Raw genomic sequence first — 10642 nt, 5'->3', positions numbered from 1 at the left:
TCCCCCCTTTCTCTCGCTCTCTCTCTCTCTCTCTCTCTCTCTCTCTCTCTCTCTCTCTCTCTCTCTCTCCCTCTCCCTCTCCCCTCTCTCTGTCCCCTCCTCTTTCTCTCTCTCTCTCTCTCCCCTGTCTCTCTCTCTCTCTCTCTCTCTCTCTCTTTCCCCTCTCTCTCCTCTCTCTCTGTCCCCTCCTCTCTCTCTCTCTCTCTCTCTCTCTCTCTCTCTCTCTCTCTCTCTCTCTCTCTCTCTCTCTCTCTCTCTCTCTCAACTCTCTCTGTCCCCTCCTCTTCCTCGCTCTCTCACTCTCTGTCCCCTCCTCTTTCTCTCTCTCTCTTTCTGTCTTTGTGAGATTTACTTTCGCTTTCAGGTCTTGCGGTAGAAGTGATTTAGCAGCAGGAGCAGTAAAAGTGGATGTATTTCACAGCAACACAACAGCGTCATAGTGGAACATTCTTGCGTGACGTGGTTTCAGTGGGTCCCTGTTGCTGCTGGCGACGCCTTCCTGCTTCATGTAGGGGACAATAAGAATAATGTAAGTGTGACTGGACTTTTCCACACTCTGCTGTTTGACTCGACTCTTAATATCTGATGTTTCTGTTCAACACATTGTCAGAGTGAACAACTGTTAACACAGCCGTGTCTGGGACCACGTTAAAGACGACTAAGCCGCTTGTTTAATGGGGGATTTGACTGAAACCCGTTCAAGACATTTGTCATCAAGAAAAGACGGACCAGAGACGAGGCCTGTTGGTGAAGAACACTCTAGACCTCTAAACCAGGAAGCAGCACTTTGAACGTTTCTGAGGCTCCATACATTTTAATTACACGGAGTGCCTTGGTCAGAGATTTGTTCTCTTTTTGTCATCTGAAACTGCTAACCTTGGACCAAAGAGCACCCAACAAAAATATATTACTTAACTACAGAGAGGACTGAGCACGCCACTGACTCCAAACACATGTAATAATTGATGAAACCACAGGAAACCATTTACCAAACCGGATGTGTCAATACAGAAACATGAGCGTTTACCATTTCTCTGGTTTCCCCTCAGTAATATTTTATTATTTATGATGTTCTGGAGCTGTGATTTTGTGTCATGTCAGACAGATTTTCACAACATTGACTTTCTACCTCAGCTGCTGAGTTTTGAATTGATAAAAGTTTCTCCACCTCAGTGTCATTTCTGAGTTTTGAGGCTTTTCTTCAGTCCACTGCCCAAGATGCGATCCTTATCTTCTGTCTAGTGGCCGCAGATAAACTAAACTACCTGATATGTGGTTTGTCTGGCACAGACGAGACCCGACCACTGGTTAGACTGGTTGGACTGGTCTGATGTCATTCTGACGTTTCTAGACGTTGATACTGAAGTTAGGAAGATGTGGTCAAATGTCCACAGACATCCAGGACCGACCAAAGAGAACAAGAAGCATCTTCTCTCTGTGTTTCCTCTACGGATGAAAATAGAAGTCTTATGGATCTCAAATGGAGACCAGAGGCCAGCGCAGCGAAACCCAAAGGCAGACGGACACAGAGTCCTGAGAAACCCGAAGGCGATTTTAATGCAGGATAAAACAAACAAACTGCCCAAAATAATAACAGGGGAGTGGATCTGAGGTGGGGGGCTGCATGGTGCGGATAGCGGGTCTGTTTGTGAGATGTGTGCTATACTACGTGTGTGTAATGAAAGCTGGTGTCTAACTTGCAACATCTGTCCTACGTGTAATAATGGAGAGATGTTTGGCGGGGTGTTGAGACGATGTGCGCGCGCCTGGCTACCAAAGCCCAAATCCGTTGAGCGAGGGGTTGTCCGAGGAAGTCCGAGTCCGTGATCCAGGAAGTCAAATCCGAAGGCAGGGGTCCAGGAAGAGAGACGCGGAGGGAGGGGTCCAGGGAGAGAGACGCGGAGTTAGGGGTCCAGAGAGAGAGATGTGGAGGGAGGGGTCCAGGGGGAGAGACGCGGAGGGAGGGGTCCATCGAGAGAGACGCGGAGTTAGGGGTCCAGAGAGAGAGACGCGGAGAGAGGAGTCCAGGGGGAGAGACGCGGAGGGAGATCGCTGGAGGGGGTCCGGGGAGACGTGATGGTTGCTGGGGACGATGAGCGAGGGAGACGCGGGGAGCGTGGAAGTTGCGGAGGGAAACAAAAACAGCGAGAGGAAAAACCGGAACACGGGAGTTAAACACTGAGAAACAAAACAGCAGCGTGGGAACAGACACAGAAGAGGGTGCCCAGGAGCCACTGGAACAGGCTTGTCAGAGCTTCACCGCAGGGCTCAGGACGTCCAAGTCCAGAGAGGCGGTCCGGGAGGCTTCTGGTAGAGGCTGCCTGACTGCCGCAGGTGCGCCTGATGGATGGTGGCCAACACCTGGTGCAGCGCAGTGCTCGTCCCCTCAGAGCGCGAACCGAGCGCCCGGATGTTCCCGGCGCGTCCGAGCTGGAGGAGTGGCGGGAACGTGCCGGGGAGGCAGCTCGGGGCGGTGAAACCACAACAAGAAGGTCTGTTTGACTTGATGTGGACCTGTCACGTATCAGGAAAGAACCCAAAAGCAGACGGGACAACCAGGTAAGGGAAGAATCAAGTCTTTATTGAAGTGACCGATCTCAGGGGTAGAGCAGGAGTTGGCTCAGTGGCAGGTAGACAAGCAGGCAGAAGTCCATGAAAGGCGACGTTCCAGCGCAGACTGGTCCACAGTGGAGGCCTTTTAAGGGTGAGGGCTATTGCTTGATGGCCAGCTGGCGTGCCGGGGTGAAGGAGGGGTCAGCAGGTGTCAGCTGGTGTAGTAGGTGTCAGGGGCGATCGCTTTGATGTCAAGGGCGAGAGGCTGTGACAGGACCTGAGTTCACCAGGTGTGTCGCAGGTGTCTGCCTGGGAGAGCTAGCTTTGGATCGGCTGAGGGAGCCTGGTCTGCTTCGTACGATGGATCCAGGGACCACGGCCCCTGCCTGGAGCTGCGCCCGGGGAGGAAACACCGAGAGCGGTCGGACAGGACGCGGAAGCGGGGCATGCTAAGCTAACTGCTAGCCCATGTGTAACCCTGTTGAAATGTATTCATTATTATAAGATATCATTTTGAATAAATAATTTCATAGTTTAATAAATAGAATTTACGGTTAAATTGTTAAGATTCATTGACCAACAAGGAAGGTATGATTTTGCTCACAGAGAAATGCATGTTGGGTAATGTTCATGTTTTACTGAATACAGCATCTAAAAATGTTAAATATTTGTTGTGTAATAATATATGTGAAAATGCTTTAAAAATGCCCGTAAGAATAGGAAGAAAGAGGTACACAAATGTTTTGTGAAGTTAGTTTTTTTTTTCAAACTCTGGTGAATGAGCCAATCACATTGGAGGTCAAAGGGCGAGGGAGTGGGTTGAGAGTGAGCGACGAAGGAGTACGAGGGAAGTAGCGTGTTGTCTGCTGAAAAGAAAAACACGAAATGTTATGTTAAGGTGTGCACCATTTTTAGTGAAAGTGTTCAACCAGGACTCTTATACTAAACTTTAATGGTGATACTTCTGTCCGTTTTGAGTGAACTACTCAGCACAAGAAGACCGAAAGAAGTTAAGTTAGCCGCTGACTTAGTGGCTAGTGCTTTTGCATGGACTTTGCTAACAAGCTAGCGACCAGCGACCTCGACTAGCAAAGCCTGTGTGGAACTGCGACGCGGACGACGAACAAAGACCCCGACGGAGCCGGATAGCGTTGCCGAGTGGTGGACTTTGCCGAGATCGTCACCATCGTGAATCTTCTTGTCATATCTGCTCCTGCTGCCGCCGCCTTGGACCTTGTGTATTGGAGGCTACATTCCATTGAGGAAAGGTACCGTTCTTTTGTTTTTGCCTGCGTGGGGAAGCAGCCATTTTGTTTTTGCCTGCGTGGTGAAGCAGCCATTTTGTTTTTGCCTGCGTGGGGAAGCAGCCATTTGGTTTAAGGCTACAACGTTCACAAGCTACACTCAGGCCTGCATCATTTGAACTGGGTATTTGAAAGTAGGCTAGGTTATTGCCAGCTATTTTCTTTTTCTTGGGAACTTATGTTTCAATGTGTATGTGTATGCATTTGACTGGGAGATTTCAAAAGATATTTGAAAACGAAGCATTTACATATTGAACAATATTTTCTAAGTAAATATTTTAAACTTCTTATAACACAGTGGTGTTGAATGATTACTTTTGATATTTTAAGGTAATTAAGAAAAAGAGTATTGCATATAGCCTACTAAGTAGTGATTACACACACACACAAGTTAAACACTGATATTTTTATTAGTGACACCCCACTTATTTGATTAGAGGTTTTAAAGAACACAGGATAGCCACCTCTCACTATAGCCAAACCCGCTAGAGAGGCGCTACACGTGCATACCACAGTAATCCTGGCTGCAATTCGTTCTGTGGACAGAGGAATCTTGTGGACTGCGTTGCACTGAGTGGACTGTGTTGTTAACTGTTTGTTGTTTTTTTGCTTTGTTCTCTGTTTTGTGTGTTTTTGGTGGTGTTGTTTTTGGGAAATTCTGGATGTGTGTTTCTTGTGTTGCACTTCTGTGGGCTGGGAGAAAATTAATTGTCATTTCTTTGTGTATGCAAGTAGATGTAAGAAATGACGATAAATTGTTCCTGATTCCTGAGAGGATGCAGATTTCATTGTGCGATGCTTAAATGCTTTGTTATGCTGGCTACCAGTAACAACTCACAGACAGTCATGCGTTTGTGTTCTTTGTGTTTATTTCAGAAACTATAGAGATATGCTCCGTTATGCTGTACCGTTTGTACTGCTGGAACTATTACCACTCTGCAAGTAAAGGACTTAACTCAAACTGATGATTCTGTGCTCTCTGACCTGAGCCCTCTAGTGGTCAATCATCCAACCAGCCAGTTTCAGGGGTCCAATACCCAACATTATGTGTTGCTTTCAGATGTGAATATTCATTGGAATTCATTGTATGAGGATTTCCAGCATTTCTGTCTGACTTTGGTGTTGAGATGAACATTTCATGAGAATGTTTTGTGTTTTCCCTTCAGTGGTATCCAGACAGAACCAACAGCAGCCAACAGGTTATAGTGTGTTGTCTCTCCTCGTTCTGCTGGTGAGTTAAGCAGGAAGTCTCACAACTGCTCTGACAGCCCAGATAAGTTTGACTGAAGTACATTTTATCTACTGTTCATCTACTGAGTGTAGAAAACACTACCGCCTTCCAACACTGAGATCCACCCCCTTTAACACAACCACCTGTTAAACAGTCCAGGTCTCGATGGACCACAAGGCTTCAAATCCTTCTTTCTGGATGTTTCTGGTCAGTCTGTTAGATGCAGACAGCAGGGGGTTCTAGTATTTTATACAATGTGTGTATGTGACATGTTACTAATGATGACAAGCCTACAAATAACTGATCCTCTGATGAAAAGCTTATGGAAATAATGTGTCCAGCTAACACAGCATGTTGTGTGTGTGTTTGTGTGAAGGTCTACACTCTGCTATGAATGTGTCTGAGGAGAGAGAGGAGGGAGGTTCTACCTCTAAAACCACTCTGTCTGGGGAACATGACAGCCAGACCAAAGCTAAGAGGTAAGATGAGGATCTCTAACTGGTCTATGACTGGTCTCCATCTCAGAGCTCAGCAGTGATGTCATCATGACATCATCAGTCAAAGGTCTGTTTGTGTTGTGTTGAAGTCCAGTCCATCAGGAGAGACCAGACTCCCCTGTACCCAGCTGTGTGTCCATGAAGAGTGACTGGTCTATGGATCTACCTTATACATTCAGAGATGGACACCCCTCTACTGAACAGAGGTGAGGTCTAAGGTCACATCTATAGTGACCATCAGTGAAAACCAAAGTTCTTGTTCCTCTCCTGCATTGGAGGGGTAGTACTGTTCTCTTCACGTATCCAATAACAATGCCCAACTGAGATGTTCTCTTTGGGTTTGTGTCCCATTCATCACAGTGTGATGATTATTGACAATATTTATTGTGCTGATGTGGTAAATTGGTGAAGGCAAGGTGATCCAAAATATTTCAAATGACTTTTGTCTTTGTTCCAATATTAAATTGTCTTCTTTATGGTAAGAACTGGGTTTTCCTGATACCTATGAGCATTTACAATACTACTTCCTTTAACCTGTTTCCTTAAAACAGCTGCCTATCACCTCAACCATCACACTGCCAAAATAAATATTTTCCTATTTACATTCTTTTATTTACACATGATGTGAAGGGCTCCTATAACAGACACAAAATAGAAATATGGTGGAGTCAGTTTGTTCCAAGTCGACTAGTCGGGAGGTTGTCTGAGTGAATAGTCGACTAGTTGGTCTCAAGGAAGCTCTATTAATTAGGCTCTACTTTTCCTGGACCCACTTACTTCAATGAAGACCTATGATTGTTATTCAGGCCCTCACACATTCACAATAAAGAGATGCTGCATGTATACACCTTGTTCTATCAGTCATGTGTTTTATTTGCACCATAACTTCATGTGGACCATAATGTGTCCCTACAAGTAACACGCTGCTTACTAACAACCAGCGATTCCCTCTCAGAAAAGTCATTTGCCAAACTGACGTAGCACTAATCTACATATATCTGGCTCATCTATTTAATTACTTTAAGAGATTAAGAAAAGCTAGTCAGATCCATCGGGAACATCATTATAAAAGATCCACAATCTACTGATTTACTTTATCTTACTCACTTTTTTGATTTTATTTATGTTGTTATTTTATTAGTATTAATATTATCATGTTTTTATCATTTTTACTGTTCTTTGTTTAGTTTTGTCCTTTTAAACTATGTTATCTGGTTTATTTGTCTAGCTTTTATTCAAGTGTATATATGTTCCTTATTGTCAGGTTGTGTCAGATTGTTGTGTGTTGTTATGGGCTTGTCAGTCATGTGTGAAGCACTTTGAACTGCACTAACCTGTATGAAAGATGGGATTCAAATAAAGTTTGATGGACTGACACAAGATAAAAACCTCACATCTAAACATACAAAAGCTGACACAGTAGTCGACTGTTCTGACCCATACCTACTTAATACATCTTCAGAACAAGACTTATTAAATAGTCTTCCTCTGTTTCTAGCAGGACCCATCAGGAGAGACCAGGCTCTAGTCTGCAGCCCTCCCCGGCTCTGAAGAGGGGGCAGAGCAGCAACCGGGACGACTCGGAAGAGGGGGGGCCAAGTACAATTCGGAGAAAAAAGGGGGGAAATGAAAAAAGAGAAAAAGAGAGAGCAGACTCCCCTGTATCCAGCTGTGTGTCCATGAAGAGTGACCAGTCTATGGATCCACCTCTTAAATTCAGATATGGACGCCCCTCTACTGAACAGAGGTGAGGTCTATGGTCACATCTGTAGTGACCATCAGTTAAAACCAAAGTTCTTGTTCCTCTCTTGCATTGGAGGGGCAGTACTGTTCTCTTCACGTGTCCAATAACAATGTCCAACAGAGATGTTCTCTTTGGGTGTGTGTCCCATTCATCACAGCGTGATGATTATTGACAATATTTACTGTGCTGATGTGGTGAATTGGTGAAGGCAAGGTGATCCAAAATATTTCAAATGACTTTTGTCTTTGTTCCAATATTCAATTGTCTTCTTTCAAAATCCTTTATTGTTGCCTCTGTAAGTACAAGAGAGTAAAATTCTGATGTTTCGGCTCCTCAACACTACAGCAACAACACCAATAACATAACAACAAAACAACACAGAAAGCAGTAATAATAATAATAAGTAGTGTGTGGGGTGTGTAAGGTGCTGTGTGTGTGTTGGCTCTACCTTGATAAATGTGCCTATGTGTGTGTAGTTTGCATATTGTGTATTTTTGTATGCAAAATTGTGTGTGTGTGTGTGTGTGTGTGTGTGTGTGTGTGTGTGTGTGGGTAAACTGATGTAAACTGATGATCCGCTGCAGACCATAGGTCAGTACCAGTCAGTCCGACACCAGGCTTAGTGTCGTTAATGTTCGTTGTTCAAAAGCCTGGTTGCTTGGTGGAAAAAACTGTTCCGGGTTCTACTGGTCCGGGCTTTGAGGCTGCGGTACCGCTTGCCTGACGGTAGCAGCTGGAACAGTCCATAGTTGGGGTGGCTGGGATGTTTGATGATTGTGCAGGCTTTGCTGACACAGCGTCCGTTATATATGTCCTGGATGGAGGGAAACCCACATCCTCTGAAGTCCTGGGCCGTCCCACAACCCTCTGCAGGGTTTTGTGGTTGTGCGCAGGACAGTTCCCATGCCAGGCGGTGATGCATCCAGTCAGGACGCTCTCTTTATGGCAAGATCTGTGTTTTCCTGATACCTATGAGCATTTACAATACTTCCTTTAACCCAGCGTTTTTCAAAGTGTGTGGCGCCCCCCTGGGGGGCACATGGGTATGACAGGGGTCACATGTGTGACTGGTGGGGAATGTAGACTGGAACTACTGTTTTGACATCAGAATCTTTTTCACGGTGGAACAATCAACAAAACCTGCTTTCATGAGACAGAGTCTGTAGGTTCTCAGAATGGAGAGACATTTGACAGGGACGAAAAGAAAGACAGGAGATGCTTCCGAGACAAACAAGACAAAGTGCTTCACTGACGGTAATCAACCAAAAACCAAGTTAAGACAATGTGACGAAGCCTGTCTTGCTCCTGGGTTCACAGTGAATGTGGTGGGAGATGAGGAGAGACCAGTGTGTATTTTATGTGTGAAAACTCTGGCAGCTGGTACTGTGAGACCAAACACACGAAGAAGACACTTAGAGACATTACACCCCGGTCATGTCAACAAGGCACTGGAGTTCTGTCAGAGAAGACTTGGTGCATACCGACAGCAGGAGCATGGCTTTGTAAGTCCTGCATCAGTGAACAACAAAGCACTAATGGCGTCACACAAAGTCACATACACAACTGCCCAGTGCAAGAAACCACACACAATAGCAGAGGAGCTCATACTTCCCGTGGCTTTAGATATGGCGTCAACTATGTTTGATGAGACAAGCGCCGCAAAACTGAAGGCTGTCCCTCTGTCCAATGGCACAGTTGCAAGACGTATATGCGACCTTTCAAATGACCTTGAAGAACAACTCACTGAAAAACTGAAAGACAAACGTTTCACCTTGCTAGTGGACGAGGCTACTGACAGCAGTAAAGACTGCTTGTTTATTGCTCTTGTTGGCTTTGTCACGTCAGAGCCACTGTGTGAGGACTTGCTGTTCTGCAGGTACGTCCCAAGTACAGGACGGCTGATGAGCTGTTCAGGCTTCTGGACTGGTACCTGACAGAACCTGGGCTGAAATGGGAGAACTGTGCGGGCGTTTGCACGGATGGTGCACAGACCACGGCAGGGAAAACGAAGGGACTGCAGCCACTAATCAAGAGGGTCTCGCCAAACGCACAATGGACGCACTGTGTCATACACAGAGCAGCGCTAGCATCAAGACTGATTAGCCCGGACCTAAACCAGGTTTTGACCCATGTTGTTACGTGGTCAGTGTCATCAAAACAAGACCCCTGAGAGCGCGGCTGTTCTCTGCACTTTGTGGGGAGATGGGAGCTGAACATTCAGCAGTGGTGTTTCACAGCGACGCTAGGTGGCTCTCGCGAGGTGAAGTGTTGTCGGGAGTCTTTCAGCTCAGAGAGGAAATGCGGGTGTTTCTGGAGGAGGAGGGTATGCATGGAGTTGCAAACAAGTTCAGTGAAGAACAATTTCTGATGAACTTGTCCTATCTCAGCGATATATTTGAAAGCTGAATGAATTAAATCTTCAGCTTCAAGGCCGAGACAAGCACCTTCCTCACCTGGCGGACAAGATCAGTGCGTTCACTCGAACAACCATAATGTGTCCCTACCAGTAACACGCTGCTTACTAACAACCAGCGATTCCCTCTCAGAAAAGTAATTTGCCAAACTGACGTAGCACTAATCTACATATACTTGGCTCATCTATTTAATTACTTTAAGAGATTAAGAAAAGCTAGTCAGATCCATCGGGAACATCATTATAAAAGATCTACAATCTACTGATTTACTTTATCTTACTCACTTATTAGATTTTATTTATGTTGTTATTTTATTGTTATTAATATTATCATGTTTTTATCAATTTTACATGTCTTTGTTTGGTTTTGTCCTTTTAATCTATGTTATCTGGTTTATTTGTCTAGCTTTTATTCAAGTGTATATATGTTCCTTATTGTCAGGTTGTGTCAGATTGTTGTGTGTTGTTATGGGCTTGTCAGTCATGTGTGAAACACTTTGAACTGCACTAACCTGTATGAAAGATGGGATTCAAATAAAGTTTGATGGACTGACACAAGATAAAAACCTCACATCTAAACATACAAAAGCTGACACAGTAGTCGACTGTTCTGACCCATACCTACTTAATACATCTTCAGAACAAGACTTATTAAATAGTCTTCCTCTGTTTCTAGCAGGACCCATCAGGAGAGACCAGACCCCCCTGCACCCAGCTGTGTGTCCATGAAGAGTGACCACTCTAAAGGACGACTTATTAATTTCAAAGATGGACACCCCTCTACTGAACAGAGGTCAGAATTGAACAGCTGATATGAACAGATGGTTTGGTTGTTATCAGACTCTACTGAACAGACAGAGGTAGTAACAAGTCATGACACATGGAATTGGTCTGAACCTT

The 10642-nt window shown here is 45.0% G+C and overlaps 1 long non-coding RNA gene across 1 annotated transcript; it reads left to right on the top strand.

The window, feature by feature from the left end:
- Nucleotides 1-386: 386 nt before the first annotated feature.
- Nucleotides 387-5791, top strand: LOC130125953 (uncharacterized). Its single transcript, XR_008811703.1, has 4 exons — nucleotides 387-529; nucleotides 5024-5088; nucleotides 5465-5567; nucleotides 5675-5791. It is a non-coding gene; the product is annotated as an uncharacterized LOC130125953 (long non-coding RNA).
- The last annotated feature ends 4851 nt before the right edge of the window (nucleotides 5792-10642 follow it).

Source organism: Lampris incognitus, chromosome 16 (genome assembly GCF_029633865.1).
Source record: "Lampris incognitus isolate fLamInc1 chromosome 16, fLamInc1.hap2, whole genome shotgun sequence".
NCBI lineage: Eukaryota > Metazoa > Chordata > Actinopteri > Lampriformes > Lampridae > Lampris > Lampris incognitus.
Note: the sequence above shows the minus strand (reverse complement) of the source record. Positions and strands in the feature narration are given on the sequence as shown.